The sequence below is a fragment of the Watersipora subatra genome, chromosome 1 (assembly GCF_963576615.1).
Source record: "Watersipora subatra chromosome 1, tzWatSuba1.1, whole genome shotgun sequence".
Lineage (NCBI taxonomy): Eukaryota > Metazoa > Bryozoa > Gymnolaemata > Cheilostomatida > Watersiporidae > Watersipora > Watersipora subatra.
The window spans coordinates 69,852,412-69,866,049 of NC_088708.1; the positions used below are offsets into that span (position 1 = coordinate 69,852,412).

At 33.9% G+C, this 13,638-nt stretch overlaps 1 long non-coding RNA gene across 1 annotated transcript; it reads right to left on the bottom strand.

The window, feature by feature from the left end:
• Positions 1–5,983: 5,983 nt before the first annotated feature.
• LOC137408253 (uncharacterized) lies at positions 5,984–8,747 on the bottom strand. The gene is made up of 3 exons (XR_010980062.1): positions 8,306–8,747; positions 6,844–6,963; positions 5,984–6,208 (listed from the first exon to the last, which is right to left on the bottom strand). It is a non-coding gene; the product is annotated as an uncharacterized lncRNA (long non-coding RNA).
• Positions 8,748–13,638: the final 4,891 nt, after the last annotated feature.

Consider the following 13,638-nt stretch of genomic DNA (forward strand, 5'->3'; position numbering starts at 1 on the left):
TAATATTTTGAAAAAAGCATAGCAAGAGGTTTAAAGCTTAAACGTTAATTTTCTCTCCCTGTTTTATCTACACCTACACTCACCTGCACTACCCCCCACCTACACTGTTTTATCTACACCTACACTCACCCGCACTACCCTCCACCTACATTGTTTTATCTACATCTACACTCACCTGCACTACCCTCCACCTACACTGTTTTATTTACACCTACACTCACCTGCACTACCATCCACCTACACTATTTTATCTACATCTACACTCACCTGCACTACCCTCCACCTACACTGTTTTATTTACACCTACACTCACCTGCACTACCATCCACCTACACTATTTTATCTACATCTACACTCACCTGCACTACCCTCAACCTACACTGTTTCATCTACACTTACACTCACCTGCACTACCCTCTACCTATACTGTTTTATTTACACCTACACTCACCTGCACTACCCTCCACCTATACTGTTTTATCTACACCTACACTCACCTGCTCCTCGCAAATAATATCCACCATCTTTAACTGCTCTACACATGTTCTTCCTTATCTGGTACCCTCCATACTTCCTTATCCAACTTACACATCTCTGTCATCTTTTTGTTAGCAGCCTGAAGCAAAGTGCTGAACTTAAAAGTTATCTCCTCTCTCAATTTTTTGAGACTGGAACCAATGTTCGAATCTTCTATCTGAACAATAATAGCGTGTAAAAAAATTGGGTAAAATACAGTAGTTTAGTTTTTAGTTTTAGCAGACTATCTGATCTTTAGTATCTTTCATGACAGTGCTGATGTATATGTAAAAACACATTTTCTGCGCTTCCTTGACACCATTCGTTGCGAATGTCATGCTCGTTTCAAATGAATTTGTCACACATCTGACAAGCTTTGCTAAGTGCTTGATGGTGGTGTTCACACAAGTGTGTTTTATATTAGGTAATCAGCAAAGCTTGATACAGAGAAATAGGTATAACATCATGTCTCTCACCAAAGTATGCCAGGTGACTCTGTTAAAGAATGTCATAACTTATTTTGTAGAGTCTATGTTATGTCATTAAAACTGATACTTTTAACACAATAAATCTAGTTGTATCGTTTAATAGGTTAATTAAAAACAAACTAGGTTTATAGGGTTTATAGGGTTTATAGGGTTTATAGGGTTTATAGGGTTTATAGGGTTTATAGGGTTTATAGGGTTTATAGGGTTTATAGGGTATGGCATATACAAAAGGTTGTGACCATTTAGGTTGCTACAATTGGAGCTATTAGTTCACTTTCTACTCTGGAAGCTAACTTTGCATCACCATATAAATCCATATACATACTTATATACATACTTATATGAGTAATATTAATTTATCTAATAATTTATTATTAATTTATTTATTAATTTATCTATATACTTACCTGTAATAATTTTATACTTGCATAGCTGCAATATAACCCTATTTTTGATCAAAAATTTGCTACTATGTGACAAAATAGATATTATTTTATGTAATACTTTCTTGGTGTCCTGCAAAGAAATAGGATAACAATTACTACAGCTCCTCACCATAAAGTGATTGGATTCGTTTGTTATGTTATCCCCAAAAGATGATTCCCGTCCCAATTTACACTGTTTAAATTTTAAACGTTTATAAACTTGGCTTACAAATATGGACTCTTTTCACAGCCCATATATTTTGGATAGGTTTATGTAGGAGTAATACAGTGGTACACTGCAGAAAGGGTAAACAACTCCAACGATTTAAGCACATTCATCATTCAATGTAAAAATGCTTTTACATAAGCTTACATGGAGTCAGCTACGTGACAGGTTTCATTAGCAAACTTTCACTTTGGGGTATAGCTGGCAGCATTCTTTAAACTATTGCTCACCGCTCTCATTAAGTGTATGGGAATTCAATTGTAATATGGGAATTGCATAGTACAATTGAATTCTTGATACTGGAACCGTAAAGTGGAGGACTACTGTCTTGCTTTTCAAGCAGAATATGGGATGGCATTGAAGCCTCTCCTAGCTAGTGTGTACCTTAGAATGAGATCATTAATTATGTAGTAACTAAGTCAAAGCATAAAATTTAAAACTTGGCACATTTTAGTATTCATAAACCACAAACTTTTCAAATATTCTATCAGGTTTGATCGAAGCCTACACTAAATGTGATTTTCTTGTAAAAAGGATGTTATTAAGAACGATGGCAGCCATCTTGGTTTGAGACACTTGATTCTTTGTTTGATTTCAATGTCTATATTTCTAGATTTGTGTTACCACTAACACCTGTTAACAATTAGTATATGAATATTTGGTAGATTCTGAATCTGATTTATTTCAACTCTCAACTAGTAACTCGACTAGTAAATTCAATCTTTGAGCCTTTCACGTACTGATGCTTCGGTATGTGACTTTATTACAAATAAGTGCATCTCACACATTTTTAAGTTAAATTTTTCAACCTACAACTATTGTTACTCATGATGTCAATAAAATCAAAATAACTAGTTATGATTCAATTAGGGATACATTCAAAAGGAAGTGGATGACATTTTTGGTGTTAATTTACTAAATCAAAATTTTGCCACTTCAGTCAGAGGTTTGTTGAAGCAAGTTCGTGACAACTTTTGATTTACGAAAATGACAAGTAAAATAAAAAAATTTTTTAAGTTCTCAGACAAACAGCATCTTATGGAAGCAAAACTCTGAAATGACCAAATTCATTCTAAGGTACGTTTTTGCTTCGTGTGGAACAATTATGTAAAGCATGGCTATGATTATACATGTTATCTTGTGCTTTTCTTAAAGGTTGACTTGCAACAAAATTCACATTACAGTTATTTGGTATCAAAAGATTTACCATGTCTTACTCTGTTGTGTTGTAAGTGCCAAATATGTGGAAATGTGATTACAAGCTCTTAAAAGCTCAAAAACGAAATGCCGCCGTAGATTGGAATCTCTTTATTTCGATGACGTAACCACGAAATTTGGTTATCGTCTTGTCACGTATGTTCTCACGTGAATTGAAAGGCCAATAAAAAGCTCAATATAAAACTTATCGTAGTACTAGTTTATGACAAACACTTCGGGTTTTACCGAAGTGTTATTATATTTTTTGTTTATATTATATTATATTTTTTTATTATATAACATACGCTGTCTTATTTAAACACTAAATTTATCATAGTTTTACTCACTGGTACATGTGTATTTATTCGTTGAACACCATTGCATGTATTTTGTAGATCGAGCAAATAGTCAGATCACAAAGGTAAAAAACAAGCTGGGCTAGTAGCACAAGACTAAAAATTATGCAAAACATTTGAATACTATATCATTAAAAATGAATTAATTCTTTAATTTGTTTTTGCCTTGCATGAACACGTCTGGAGAGCGAAAAGCAAACCCACCTGATTAAGGATGTTACATATCTTCTCTCGACAATTTATGCAATAACTGACAGCCACCTGCTTAGAACAAGTGTCACATGTCAGAGGTGTCATACAGCTTAGCAGCTTTTTAACTGAAAACAAAGAAACAGTTGGCAGATCTACTAAGTCATCTGTTTCATAACTTCATATACCATTCTGTCAAATATAGTCACACCAGAAATCAAATTGAATTTTTTGATATGCTCCAAGAAACTCAAACCTTACCAAAAAAATTTTGAAGATCTTTTTGTGCTAATCCTTTTAAATCATTGTATAAAACCAGAATTTTGATGAAATAAAACACCAAATTTTTGTATCTCATTATTTATCCTTTTATAGAAAATTGAATCTTGAAAATTAAAAAACAACTTTAAGAAAAAAATTCAAAAACTTTAAAGTTGCAAAAGTTTTATTTTTATAAATTTGAAACAATTTAAGAAACAAATTTCAAAAGCTTTTCAAGTTACATAAGTTTTATTAGCACAATAATTTTTAAAACAATTAAAAGAAATCAAAAACTTTGAAATTGCAAAAATTTTACCAGTACAAAAGACAGATGATGGACACCTGTAAGTATGAGACAACTTACTGACAGGCAGGTCAGTTTACAAACTTTGTGTTCTTTGTGTTTTCGATATCCTTAATCGAAACAAGATCAACAGATGGTATGGTTAACATCGCAAAACTATCGGTTTAATCAATGAGTTGAACCTTCTGTAACAATACCTACATCTGCTCTGGTTTAAGAGGGCTTCTCATCAGCCATGCCTTTCCTCAAAGTCTACAAACTGGTTTACCGACATCATCAGATAACAGCATAAAATACTTGACCTATTACCAGCCAGTTTTCACACCATGAGTATAGCTTCGATTCAGCATTTAAAAAAAACTCGATAAAAAGTTGCTTAGATTAAACATAACAAAAAATACATAGCTATAGCTATGATAAAAAAAATTTTGCATTATAAAATATTTTAACATTTATGCAGTAAAGCCACTGATGAGAATGTAAAATAGGCTTTGCTAACTCTGTGATGACACATGCACTTATTCTAATTTCATCACTATCTAACTTGTTTCATTTAGAATTTAAGGCAATCTTCATTTTGTTGAAGAACACTTTCTGAATTCTACTTTAAATCTTTAGTTATACCAGCTAACTGTGCTAGAAGCTGACATGCGATTTTTTATATTAGAATTTTGGGTAAGCTTAAAATAAATGGAATATTTAAATCAAAGTAGTTGAACTGAATGAACTTAAATTCAACTGTACAACCTGCATGACTATAACTTAGCTACGTTAAACTGGGTGCCAGAGATTACGCCTACAAGTGATTTTGCCTACAGGAGATTACGCCTACAAGTGATTTTGCCTACAGGAGAATACGCCTACAAGTGATTTTGCCTACAGGAGACTACGTCTACAAGTGATTTTGCCTACAGGAGATTACGTCTACAAGCTGATAGACTATGCCTACGATCTAGGATATTGCCCCTACTTTAATTCTGTGAATTGTGATGCAGAAAATTACGAATGGCTCGATGAATGCATGTTATGAACGTGTGTTGATGTATTTTATTATGTAAATTATTTTTATATCAAATCCTATAATCATCCATATATCAAATCCTTGCAAATATATAAATTTAATTCGAGTTGATTATTGGGAACCATGGTGATTTAACAGTCGTTCATTTGTAACACACCGTGTTATTGAAGTTAAAACCACATTTTTATTGAATTATTAAGCAAAAAACAAGCGTATGTATTTTTGAAGTTGTTACTCTTATACATACAGACACATGTCAATAACTGAGTATTTCTATGTTATCAGCAGCCCATCACTAAAAGTGATCAATGGTTGTTGGTCAATATATCATTTCATAACTTTGGAGTTGTTTTTTATCTCCTATTGCATACCATTATGTTTCACTTTTACATGGAGCCTCCCTCACAGCCGGTTGAGATCACCCTTGGGTACATATGCATATATACAGAGTAAATTACAAATACAAGTTATGATTTACAATAGTGTCATCCATCATAAATGAGCAAAAGAAGGCTCTCATAAAAATTTGATTTTTCTGCATATAACCTGTTATTTTACTTTGATAAAAAAAAAATTATTTACTAAACAATATTGTTTTAGCAAGAAAAAATATGACATATAAAGGAGCCAACTCTAAATTAACAAAAATACCACAAAACAATTAAGCACGTTTGATAAAATTATGCTAAAGTGGCCATAGCTTCAACCACATTGTAATGCTGTAATAAATATCTTTGAAATGAAGTAAAAACCCATTTCTCAATCTCCTTGCATGGCTACTATAACTGCTCCTTCTCTTTAGCTTTGCTATATAATAAGCATACATTAAAAGACTATTTCGAAGTGAATATCATTTAGACTTATACAAAATTACTCACTTTTGTATAATTTGGAGGAATTGGGCTACTTTTGTACACACAACAGTTTATATGTTAAGTACACATTCTTGCAGTATTTTTACTTGCTGAAGTTTTCCTATTTCATCAATTGAATCAATAGATAGATTATAAGTTTAGGATTTATTCTGCAAAAAAATACAAACATCCAGTTACAGATTTGTTTGCTCCATTTTCTCATTCATCACATATAAGCACCATCATGTCAATGATACATCTTAAAATGGTAGTATCTGTACTTGTACTAGTATTTGTTCAATAACGTATGTATCGTCATATCACCCTATCTTCTGACTGTCATCATTCTTTCTCAATCGACTTTCAATGTTCTACAAAGTAGAGTAGAAGGTCATGAAAAAGCAGTATGTTTTTTGAGAATATTAGAAAGTATGATAATGCAATTTACTTTCTCTACCTCGATACATCAGAAACCCAACAGTGAGCGGATAAGAAAATTTGCACAGAGAACAAATGCAAGATTTTGCAAGATTTTTGCAAGATACAGAACAAATCAACTTAAGCTAGGTTATAGGTATAATATTCTAAAATGTTCAAACAGTAATATAATGATTAAACCTTTGCTTCATTTTTGTGAGCCAAAAGCCCTGCTAATCATTGTATGAGCTAGTTTAGCCTGTTTAGACTAGCTTTAAGAAAGGAGTCGTGTGCTCAACAACAGCAAAACTCTAACAGACAACTCCCAAACCGCTTGTTGAGAGAGTCTAGAGCTATTTTTGTGCCTGCTACATATTGCATAAAATGATGCTTGGTAGGCTAAGAGACGAGGTATTAAGGGACTCCATGTGAGTGCCAAAAAAGTGGCCGAAGATGAACTGACAACTTAGCTGATAACACAAAGCCTCAACAGCTACACAAGACAAAGCTCCCATGCTGCAACAAGATTTATGCTCTCTTGAATCTTGAGCCAAAATTTGGCACATGATTTAATCCACAAAAGTATTACCATCTCTCTATTGGCAAGTCGTCTTTGCCAATGGATACAAATAACTTTCTCATCTTATATGATCACCATCTTCAAAGTGTGACTTCTAATCCTTGTTTTGTGGTAGAGTTGCAGAATGATCTGAAATTTAATCAACATATTTTTAAAATTGAATCCGAGGAAGAGCAATTAATCGGCATGCTTACAATGGTTCTGAAAGATGCAGATCAAAAGACAAGAAAGATAGCTGATACTTCACGAGTTAGACCTGGTCCTGAGTATGGCTGCATGGTTTGTGACCTTTACCTTACAAAGGATATTACTTTACTAAAGTGAACTCAACACGCTGCACTGAGATTTTTGTATAGACAAAAAAGCAGAGTTAGTTTTCTTCAACTATGAGAAATTAATTATTTTGAAACCTTGAAAGACAGATGAGTTAAACTTTGTCATAATGTTTTTAGTAAAATTCTGGGTGGTGATATTGACTTATTGATCAGGACCAATATCAATATACCAATATTGACATTGGTCCCATTCGCTACTTGGGACTTGTAATTTAGATGTTGCGTACAAAGCTACATACATGGAAAATGGTAGCGTACAGCCTGCTACACGGTATTGGCGTTTCATAATTTACAGTTTTAGACTAATTGTACTGCTAAGAGGATGAAATTTTGAATGTAATGTTACTTATCACAATTAGCCATCCCAAGACAAACAGTTTTAACTCATGATTCAACCTTTCGATCAATCAACCTTGCTTGCAACACAAAATAATAAAACCACTACATAATTATATGTAATATATATTATGTATATGGTATAATATACCAAAGATATAATATTACTACTACTCTGTATATATTAGCAATGCATAAGACATTGCTAAAACAATGTTTTACAAAGCAAGCTAAAACAAAGCAATGCGTAAAACATTAAAAGTGACCAGAAGAATGGAACAATTTAGTTATAAAACAACTATTTATTTTTTTGTTATTTATTCGCAAATAATCATATTATTTTGTCTCATTCATTTACCCACACTCGTTTGACTATTAAATTACTATAAGCAGACAGACCAACGCCCAATATATCAAATTATTAATACTAGTTCACCGTTAGTTGCAGACTATTAATTAATTACAAACTATCAATAAATAATAATTCGTAGTACAACGAATGGTACTACCACCCTAAGGTGGTGATGATTTTATCAGACTCAAAGCATCTACCAAAGCTTTGAGATTTTAAGCACACATCTTAGCGTTCTTGTGGCTCCGGACAGCCACCAGTAGTAATAGTAGCAGTGGTAGTAATCGTTAAGAAAGCCAAGAAAGGAAAGGAGATATTAAATTGTTTTTATTTTACACTTCCACGATTTTCGTTCTGATTGATAGATGACTTTAATCAATAGTATGTTTTTTCAATCAATGTTAAGTGAAAACACTATTATTGCATTACTTTTTACCATTTTTCTTACATTTTTTCTTCAACAATCAATGGTATGCACCATCTCCATAACTGTAGACGTAATCTCCAGGAAGTGTAGACGTAACCTCCAGGAAGTGTAGACGTAACCTCTAGGAAGTGTAGGCGAAACCTCTTGTAGCCGAATCCTCTTGTAGGCGTAATCTCTGTAACCCGTTAAACTTGTACTACATACACTCAACTCTCTTCTGGAAATGGCAATATTTAGGAAGCTGACTGGGTACAAACATTCATCTATTAAAGTCACATTTACTTTAATCATTAATAGTGGTTTGTTAGCTATTATAGCCAGCGAGCTATTAATAGCTGCTTGCTAGCTATATTATGCTTTACTCAACATAAATAGCTAACAGCTTCACTGAGCCATCATCTTTAACAATTCAGATGGATGTACCCTACTTGACTATAGCCGCACCAAGCTATATGCACCATACTTACCTTCTATTTAGTACAACTGTATGTACCCTACTTGACTATGGCCTCACCCAACTGTATGTACCCTACTTACCTTCTATCTAGTACAGCTGTATGTACCCTATGTGACAATGGTCTCGCCAAACTGTATGTACCACACTTACTTTCAACCTAGTTCAGCCGTATGTAATATATTTGACTATGAGAAATGTACGTTTAATCTTGGGATGTCCTCAGCTCTGGTTTAGTTCTTGGTGATTCATGCTGAGCCTAATCGTCTAGTCAGTTGAGAGAAATACATGTACCTATGATAGGTCCTACCTATCGTACCTACGATGTCCTGAATGATATGACAACGATTCCCTCAGTTTTGAAGACAACTGGACACGCATCAGTCTTGGTATAATACTTCATTTGCATTCAAACCTGTTTTTTAAGTTGTTAGAAATTTTTTCAGCTTTATCAATTTTCAAGTCATCTGCAGAACTATCGCAGTGCTATTGACACAAACAAACACCAAAGTATCATCTGACTGAATCTCTAAACTGCTGCCAGTCTGATTCAGTAAACGTAAGACTGTCTTTCTATACACTCAACAGACCCCACGAGTAGTCAAATCTTTACCTATGATGCATTCTGAGATCTGCTTCATATGTTAAAACTGTCACATGGTGGAACACATATTACTTCTAAAGTAGTATCCTGTAATTTATTTACTTTGTTCCACAGTCTACAATTTTATAATAATGCCTTTATAAAGATTAATTCAATAAAACGAACTCTTTATATTTTATAACAAATAAAGCTATTATTACTATTACATCTGATAGTAATGAGAACAGAAGTGTAGGACACACAATGAGTAAATTTAGAGATGGTGATAGAGATAAATTACTCAAACTTTCATTAACTTACAACAAATGAAGTTTAATTTATGCTGAACCTACTTCGGTAATGAGTTACGAGAAGTACATGTACCTATAATAGCATGACTCAACTTGAGGCAGAATCTTGGTTTAATACTAGCAAGTAATGAGTAAAGCTCCATTCTTTCCAATATTAAGGTCCATTAAATCAGGTATTGATCGATGTATTGATCAATGTATCGATCAATGTACATGTATTGATTTATGTATTATTCAATGTATTGATCGATGTGCTGATCAATGAACTGATTGATGTATTGATTGGTGTATTGATTAATCGATAAACTTATGCTGATACATGTACTTGTATAAAGAAATAAAAGAAATACTGCTAGCCTATGTTGTTTCATTTAAACACAATGAATTGCGTCTATGAATTGCCACATCTCCACTACTTAAAAATGTTGGATTTGCCACTGTTGGTGATAGTAAATATGTTCCTTTCCTTTTGCGGCTGAGTTACTTTTACTTTTTTCCAGCGATGAGTACTACAGAACTCCAGCTACTACAGAACTTGCGCGGGTACTCGGAGCGTTGCGATAGGCGACGGTGAGAAGAAAAAGAGCAGGGTATATTACAAAACAGCACACCATCTCATTCACTTTTAGAAATGCTTTTAGTAGCAGTTCTGGCCTGTTCTAGCTGTAACCGTGTTTACTCAGCAGTTTCTGCTCGGCAAAAAGGCTATCATGTTGGCGTTATGTTTTATTATTGTAAGGTGCTAATGCTGTATTTGCCTTGATATCATACTGTCTGTGCTGTTATACATGTAAATTTTACTGATAATAAACTTTATCAACACAACCACATTACTGCTGCACTGTTTGTATATACCATGTCAAAATACAGGCTATAGATGAAGAACTGGTGAGCCATGATTAGTGTTTTAACTTTTAAGCATGTAAAAGTCTCTATTCAATAAATGCTGGCAATAGCTCAGCAGTGCATTAGCAAAATATTTCGTAAAATTTCTTAAAAGATGCAAAATTTTTCAATACTGTCAGTTTGAAGAACTTCAGTTTGCCTAGCAATGTCAATTTCATTATCAATTCTCTGCACAAAAATAGGACAACTCTAATTTAAGTGGTTTGAGACTGATGCATTGTAGACTAGCTGTAAAACACGTGGCAGATTTTCATTGTTCTCTCCAACATTATTAATATATATGACTGCATATGTGTTGACATAGTCTGATCAGTGCAACAATTACAGTAGACTGCATATTTGGAGTCGTTTTACAGTATGAAAGACAACTCTTAATAAATCTCTTGCTGTACTTGAATCTGTTTCCATTGACGGATAATGCAGCTAGTATGAATATACGGTATATATGTACCTTTGTTATATCTTATCTTTACCATGACGTCCCCTTTTTTCTCAAAACCAGTTTCCTTCTCAATAGGTAAGTTAGCCAACTGAACTCTATCAACCATGTGATACAAACAGTAACTCATTGGTGTACATGGTTCATGTATCTGGACTGAAAGTAGAGATTATAACTATTGTAAAACCTTTATTTGAATGCCATGGAGCTCTATTTTTCAACCCTTCTATAGTGGCGATCAAATATAGGTAGCATTCAAATAGGGGTTTTACGGTATCTTAATTGGTATCAATAGTAGCCACTTCATAGCAGTCATTTTGATTGAAACGATATTTTTAACTGAATACCATATTAAGGTTAAACAAGCAGAAAACATATGGTTAAGTTTTCTGCTAAAATCACTGACACGGCCATCAACTTTAAGTATACTCCTGGCTAAAGCAAGCAATGTTTACATGAGTTAGTATAAAATTAATACTTGCAAAAAATTTAAAAGCATCTAACAACATTGAATATCTATAACGTGATGTTTAAATACTAGTGCATTTACTTGACTATTTCAATTACTTGCAATTAAATAGCCATAAAACTTCATTTTTACAAGTGATATTTATCATATTTTCAATTAAATATAAATTTATAATCTCATCATGAGGTGGATGTTCTTCAAACAACCCTTGCGGGTCCCTTTTCAATTATATCCTTATTGAGACAACAGTGACAAATGAGATGATGACACAATAACTTTTATTAGAAATTAATTTTAGTTGACTTTTTTCATGTGGTATTCATATTTGTGCTACTAAGTGATCTCTTCATCAGCCATAAGTCCACTTCAGTCCTATATGTAAGAGAATTCTCACGTTAATTACACATTTATACAACATATCAACATTATTTCTACAACACACCTGTTAGTTTTGAAGTGAGCATTGCTTATTCCTGAAATCTGTTATCACTCAGTTAATACGTAGTGAAGTATGCATATACATGTATGATAATTACCATCAATATATCCACATGGAGTTCCATGTGAAGCCAATTGCGTGCATAATTGAAACCGCGTTGACCTCAAATAATCAACTTGCTTTACAATTGAATTGAATGCTTCTAGATTACTATAGACCCCTACAACTGTATCAATATATATTGAGTGGTAGTACAAAGTACATACTGCCATTGTTTAATATCCTGTTTCCAGCCATTTTTACTCGCATATGTCGGCATAACTTAGCTGTGGAATGAAAGTTTGTTAAGCTTATTCAGTGATTACTTCATCGCATCGCCTCAGACAGTTACTCTGTTCACTCAGGATACGGTGCTGATACTATTTAATGAGCAAAAATATTGACGAAAGGTATTTCAGTATGTACCATGACATAAAGATGTGACAACTTCAGTAGTTATTTTGTATTCAGTCCAAAAGTTAAGCTTGGCTGTTGAATGAGCGATGGGCATTGATTACCTAATTTGCATGGCTGCAAGTTAGCTAGCCTATATTTGTATAATTCACTAGTAACCAGGCACCGAAAGTGCTGTAATAGATCGTCAGATGTAATAACTAACTGCACAAGTATTCCAACATGCGAAAAGGCGGTCGGTTGGTGCGAGTGATGGAGCGTCAGACTCCCAAAACGGAAGTCATGAGTTTGAATCTCATTGAAAGTATTTAATTTTCCTGATTTGTAAATGTGAGCGTGGCTTCGTGACAGATAGGCGGACTTAGCTTCTGATCTGTAAGTGTAGCTTCAGACAGATGGGTGGACGTAGCTTCTGATCTGTAAGTGTAGCTTCAGACAAATGGGTAGACTTAGCTTCTGATCTGTAAGTGTAGCTTCAGACAAATGGATGGACTTAACTTCTGATCTGTAAGTGTGACTTCAGACAGATGGGTGGACTTAGCTTCTGATCTGTAAGTGTAGCTTCAGACAAATGGATGGACTTAGCTTCTGATCCGTAAGTGTAGCTTCAGACAAATGGGTAGACTTAGCTTCTGATCTGTAAGTGTGGCTTCAAACAGATTGGTGGACTTAACTTCTGATCTGTAAGTGTGACTTCAGACAGATGGGTGGACTTGACTTCTGATCTGTAAGTGTGACTTCAGACAGACGGGTGGAGTTAACTTCTGATCTGTAAGTGTGGCTTCAGACAGACGGATGGAGTTAACTTCTGATCTGTAAGAGTGGCTTCAGAAAAATGGATGGATTTAGCTTCTGATCTGAAAGTGTGACTTCAGACAGATGGGTGGACTTAGCTTATTATCTGTAAGTGTAGCTTTAGACAGATGGATGGATGACCTGAAGGCTAACATGCATTGAGAAAGCTCACGTAAAAGATGAGACCAATTGTATGGGTTCAAAACAATCATAGCGACATTCAATTTTGACTCATGAACCCCATGCCAACAAAAGTAGGCAACATTTGTAGTACAACATTCGTAGTACAACATTCGTAGTACAACATTCGTAGTACAACATTCGTAGTACAACATTCGTAGTACAACATTCGTAGTACAACATTCGTAGTACAACATTCATAGTACAACATTAATAGTACAAAATTTGTACTACAAAATTTGTAGTACAACAATAGTAGTACAACATTCATAGTATAACAATCGTACCCAGTTCGAATAAAAAATTAACAATAAGATACCTTCAA